The sequence below is a fragment of the Ixodes scapularis genome, unplaced genomic scaffold (genome assembly GCF_016920785.2).
Source record: "Ixodes scapularis isolate PalLabHiFi unplaced genomic scaffold, ASM1692078v2 PGA_scaffold9__187_contigs__length_104089568, whole genome shotgun sequence".
NCBI lineage: Eukaryota > Metazoa > Arthropoda > Arachnida > Ixodida > Ixodidae > Ixodes > Ixodes scapularis.
The window spans coordinates 65,104,283-65,110,282 of record NW_024609884.1 but is presented as its reverse complement, the minus strand read 5'-3'; positions in this window follow the sequence as shown (position 1 = coordinate 65,110,282).

The following is a 6,000-nucleotide window of genomic DNA, read 5'->3' as shown; positions in this document are numbered from 1 at the left end:
TTTTTTTTATGCATTTCACGGAATTGACTACGTAAGTGTAACGTCATGGGTCCAAACAAACCGTTGCTAGGGTCGTTGTTATGGACAAATACATGTGGCTAGCTTTCGCTACGAAAACCCGACCGTTCGAAAATCGGGAGTACGATTTAAATTTCTAAAAATGTCAGATATAGAAAGCTTGCATGCCATATATGTTTCGACAGAAGTTTGCCGGTAATCGCTTGTTTCTGAAATGTTTACGACTGCAACTTCCGGTCCTCAAGATGCCTGCAGCAGACGACGAATGCAAGTAGTATACCGTCTGCCCACACGCTCGCCGGCCAAGCCGGCGCCGGCGTCTGAATCGTGTGAATAAAGACGATATTCTGATATTGCATTTGTTTGAAATATAATCAGTTTCAGACAGTTATAGGAATTCATAGTGGTCTGCGATGCAAAATATGGTTTATGGAAAGTACGGGCGTCGATCGAGATGATCGTTTACTAAAAGATTTCATTGCACCTGTGAGAAAAGCACTCCAGGCGATGAACTGAGATCCCAAATTTGGTTTTCGGACTAGCGCTATGGGAGGGTGGTTCGTAACTGGTTGTAACCATCGCGTGGAGAAAGATACTTGCTGTTTCTTCAGATTTCTGCAAGACCCCAAAGCGCGAAAAAACTGGATAAAATCATAAGGTGAGTTTATTACGATTGTACTCGCATCGCGGGTTCGATGGAGATCTTCACCAAAAGAGCACATCCACGGAATTTGATGTATACCCAAGGGGAAAAAAAAAAATACTGCGAAATCGCGATAGACATGCAATTCTTTAATAACCTGAAAACCTCAATAATAATAATAACATCGATTTACCTCGACGACGTACGATTGGTTTCTCATGCTGGCCTACACTACGCCGGTAATGCACTTCAGGTCGTCGTCGTAACTGATCTGCATGACGTGGCTTGATTTTACGCCATTTTCACCCCTCTGAACTAAGCTGGGTTCTTTACAGCAAAAATATTGCGCATTGCGGAGGCCTCTACGGGCACGGCGATGCACTTGTTTTTTTCACTCGAAGACGCCCGCTGCAACAGAGGCCAGCAAATCTATCGTGTCGTCTGCTACCAAAGCTAAGCGGAGTGTAATACTTCAGAAATGGCTTTCATCGTTGCAATGCGACACTGAGACGACAATAACATCTTCATAATTAGATATCAGTTGCTAACAAAAAATTATTCACTGACTTGTAAGCAAAAATCTAGCCTCATGTGGAGTCTCCATGCATTAGTCCATAGCAACGCCCCTAGCAACGGTTTGTTTGGACCCAGACGCCATGTTGTGACGTAGTCACTTACGGGGTCAATGTCTGACGTGCTCATTTTTCACTAGTAGACTACTACTGGCGAGAAAACGAATGTTGACGAGTCACAAACTAAGCCATTTAAACTTAAAATCCTCACTTAAAAAAAATAGTTCCACAATTTTTTTTTTGAAAATAAAGCTTAGTATTTGGCAACTTGACGCTGCCGGTGGAGATATGTATACGTTTTTACTATCCTCTCCAAATTCCGCCACCATTGCATGACTTTGACCGTATGCCAAACAGACCAACAAATGAAATAAAATGGTTTAATTAAAACGTACTGTTTCTGCACTCGTTACTCAATTCTGTAAGGTTATAATGTCGCGATACTTTAAAAGTTCTAGCAGTCTTCAGATTAGAACGATTAACTGATAAATGAATACACTAAGGATAACCAATTAATTGCTTAAAGGGGCGGTGCAACAATTTGCGGACTTTGGCTAATTAATTGCGGGAATTGATCCCGGCCACATATAAAACGAAGGACCGAAAACTATTCTTTCCTGCTTGCCCTAGTTTTCATTAAAAAAAATAAAAGAAATTAGTATCTCTGGCACCCCTCAACTCAACATTGAAGCGGCACCAGCTCCGCCTGTGACGTCATTCGGAGTGGCGTTGGTTTCCGGTTGGGTTCTTCTGGCTTCCGTTTCCCCAGCGCTCGCCGGCTCGCCGCTCTCCCGCCCCTTCCCACCAACACGGCGGCATGGGCGGACGGCCTGAGCGACGTCGAGCGCAAGATGCTTGCGTATAGTAAGTCTTGGACTTGTGCGGCGGGCAGTCGACGCGCCGGGCAGTCGAAGTCGAAGTCGAGACACCAGGAACAATAACGATACCACGATACTACGGACCACGACCAACGCACTCCGTCGAGCGAGGGAAAGACAAAACGTCCGGGTTGCTCGTGTAGCCGCCGTAGGCGCCTCGGGCCTGTGCCTCGTAGAGTAACTGTATATGCTCCGCTTGCGGAGCAGAGTACCGCAATGGTGCCATTCTGGAGCCAAGCACTGCGGGAAGCCACGGTCGCTTTTTGCAGGGGACGCGAAGGCGCCGACGCGAGACGGCGTGCTGTGGCGTGCTGCGGCGCACTGCGGAAGGAAAATAGTGCGGAGTGCGGCGACGAGCCGCGCAGGCGCCGTCATCGTTATCCCGTCGTTTCCTGTTTCCCTCTCGATTGCAAAAATCGCACCCGCGGATCCTGCGGGTCGCGTCACGTGTGAAGTGAAGTCGTCAATTCATTGCGGTAAACGACGCAGCGGCTGACGAAAACGCCGTCCCCTCGCTTTCGCACGAGAGCTCGCCGGCTCGCCAGGACGGCCGGATGTGCCGGTCACGTATCGCGTATCACTCCGCGAGAGCCGCAGACGCGAGCAACGCGATCGCCTCCGTGTCGTCTGCTTCCCATACCTTGGAAACGGATGTCCTAAAACATCACTCGCGTTATAAAAAAACAGGATTGTATTGTACCCAGTTGGCGCACATAATGTTCAATGACTTAGGAAGCTTTCGGTTCGTTCGTTTTTAGTCTAAGATCTATATTTGGCGAACTCAGAGCGGAAAATATGTTCCCCCGAAACTCGGCGCTCTGGAAGGCCGCTTTCCCGCACGAAGGTCGGATCCAGTTCTGACCACGTGACCACTCCTCCGCCAATACGGAGATGGCGGCAAAAGGAAAAGGAACGCGATACTCTGGCTCTGCAAGCAGAGCCTATACAGTTACTCTAGTGCCTCGGGCGTCGACGGATGACGACGACGGCAGGTTTTGTTGACTTGCGGTAGATGGCGCCACAAATAATTCATACCCTTTTAGCGGCAATATTAGGCTTCTCAAGCGTTTCTGCATACCTAAACAACATGATTTTTTTAAACTTAACCTTAAATCAAGCTTACAATTGCCTAACACTATCACTTACAAAAACCACTCCGAATGACGTCACACCACAGGTTCCATTTGCGGCCACCATGTGGCCGCAGGTTGGGAAAAAAAGCGTTCTTTATTTTGCGATTACGCAGCGAAATAGGGGTATTTTGGGATGTGGTGGCACTTTTTCTCTTACTTATGCCGAAGTAAACAATATAAAAAATACAAGCTGCACATTCGTTCAGTGTTAAAATCATTGCACCGCCCCTTTAAAATCTATGATGGGTGCACAACCCAACTAAGAACTGATTCCAAATTAATGGACCTTTTCCAAGTATAGCTCTGCGCATGCATGCACCCTCTGCCCTGGCCTTCCTCCCCGCAGAGCCGTATATGCGCTTATGGCCAGAACATCCATTGGGTCAGAACATCCATCGAGTCAAAACATCCACGAGGTCACGTGACACCAGAGTCAGAACATGCAACGAGTCAAGACATCCATCCGAGTCGAAACATCTATCGAGTCAAAACATCCATCGATTCAGAACATCCATCAGAGGCAAAACATCCATCTCATTCAAGACATTATTATTTGAATTGAAAAAAAGAAAAAAAAAAAAGAAGCTTAATATACTATATGATTTTTTGCCGGCTCGAGAGTGCGAATTTCGCCAAGTGCCAGTTTCGGGGATGCACTTGATCAAGCACCTTGGTAAGTTTCCTGGATGTAGAGTCCCTCGTGTTCGTGTTTTATTTTTGTTACTGAGTATATTTGGCTGTTTGTCATCTACAGTCCCGACATTTCAGGATGTCCTTAACTATCTGGACAGAATTACAATCTTTGGAGTTCTTCCGTAGAATGAACTGAACAGCACGCATGGGCCAGTTTCCTTGAATAAAACTGTTTGATTGCCTCACAATGTCTCGGTGTCTTATTCAACCAAATGACTTTATGCGAACGATTAGCACTACGTTGCGTCTGGTAGTAGTAATCGGGACAAACATGAGCGTATAGACACCACGACAGGGTACAAATACCTAAAAAGTTATAATACATAAAAAAAAAACTGTAAAATTTGTTTCGATAGTGCTTCCGTAATTTAAAAAAAACGACTATTTATGTACAATTGTGCAAATCCATGTAGAGTGCTTTGTCCGAAAATAAAACTAACTTAAAAAAAAAAAAAAAAAACACGATAAAAAGCTACGATTTTCTCGGAATAACGTTATTGATGACGGCGAATGTCTGGAACAAGAGTATCTTGAAAGAATTCAGAGGCTTAACACAAAATTGGAAGCTATTGACTGGCGAGGTGAAATTAATTTCTCTAAAGGGCTTGCATAGTTCACCGACAACAGTATTTTGGTCCCTCGAGCAATCGCACAGACTCGGAGCCAGCCCATGGCGCGCTCTGCTGCTCCCACCCCGATGTAAAAAAACTGTTCTCCTTTGATTTAATGCAGCGAAGCAAGATACTTTTAAAACAGAGCCATTCTGTCTTTAAAAATGTTTCATCCTCACAAGCTTGAGAGTGCTCTAACTTTTCGTGTGAATAATAATATCGTTCTTTTCATTTGGATGATTTTTATCACGTTGCTTTTGAATGAATTGCTAACATTTGTTACCCCACATTGCCTGGAAGAAATAGCTTTTCCTTCCGAACCTCTTAAGAACGCATTAACATACACCAAGCTATAAAAAAAAAAAAAAAGAAAAAAAGGCTGTCACATTGTTTTTTTTTTAAAGGCCTGAATACCTAGCACTTCTATATGGATTCAAACGGCCTTGTTCATTGCCTTCGGATCACGTAGCTGCCACGAATCGCAGAGTAGTGTGCTCTCGAGCTGCGCGGGTCAAACGACAGCAAATAAAACGCCCTCCGAGACGGAAAAGCAGCGTATTTCACCGGCAATCCAAGTAAGTTGCAAATGATCACGTAACATTACCGCTCGCCACTTTCGAGAACCATTGCCACTGCGCCGTCGTGTCCTACCTGATTTTAATACGGAGTGGACCAGCAAAATACTGTTTTATTTTACACTCCGTTAAGCAAAAAGAAAGACCCAGGGACACTACCGAGCGTACACCCAATATTACAGTGATAAAACAAAAGAAAAAAATATTCGTTCCGCTTACATGCCCCTCTCGATATTAACTTTAATATTATGTTTATTTATTAATGAAAACTACAGACCATGAGTGGTTCAAGCAGGGATCAAGGAAAACAACAGCAATGATCTTACGAAACAGAAAATAAACAAAAAAGTAACTAACACTGGTAGAGGAAAATTGAAGAAATCGGAATCAGAGAATATATATATATATATATATATATATATATATATATATATATATATATATATATATATATATATATATAAACGCACGTTTATATATATATAGACCTTGTCAGCCTAAATAACTGACAAGGCCTCAATGAGATAATGAGATAATAAAATCGTAAATGCAGTTCACAGCTGGAATAATAGTAAAGAAATACAAACATATCCTATCCACTTCCGTCAAATAACGAACTCAATTTTGTCCTTCATAAATGATTAAATTTTATCTAGGAGCGTATGCAAACGGTCCTTGCTTACCATATCGTCAAAAGTCGTTTACACAACAGCTCCCTCCTTTCAGGCAAAAAAACGATAGAACATTCTACTCGTCAAAATATCCATGACAGCCATCCGAGTTAAAACATCCATTGAGTCAAAACATACATCGAGTCAGAACTTACATCCGAGCCTAAACATCGATAGGGTTACACATCGATAGGGTCACACATCCA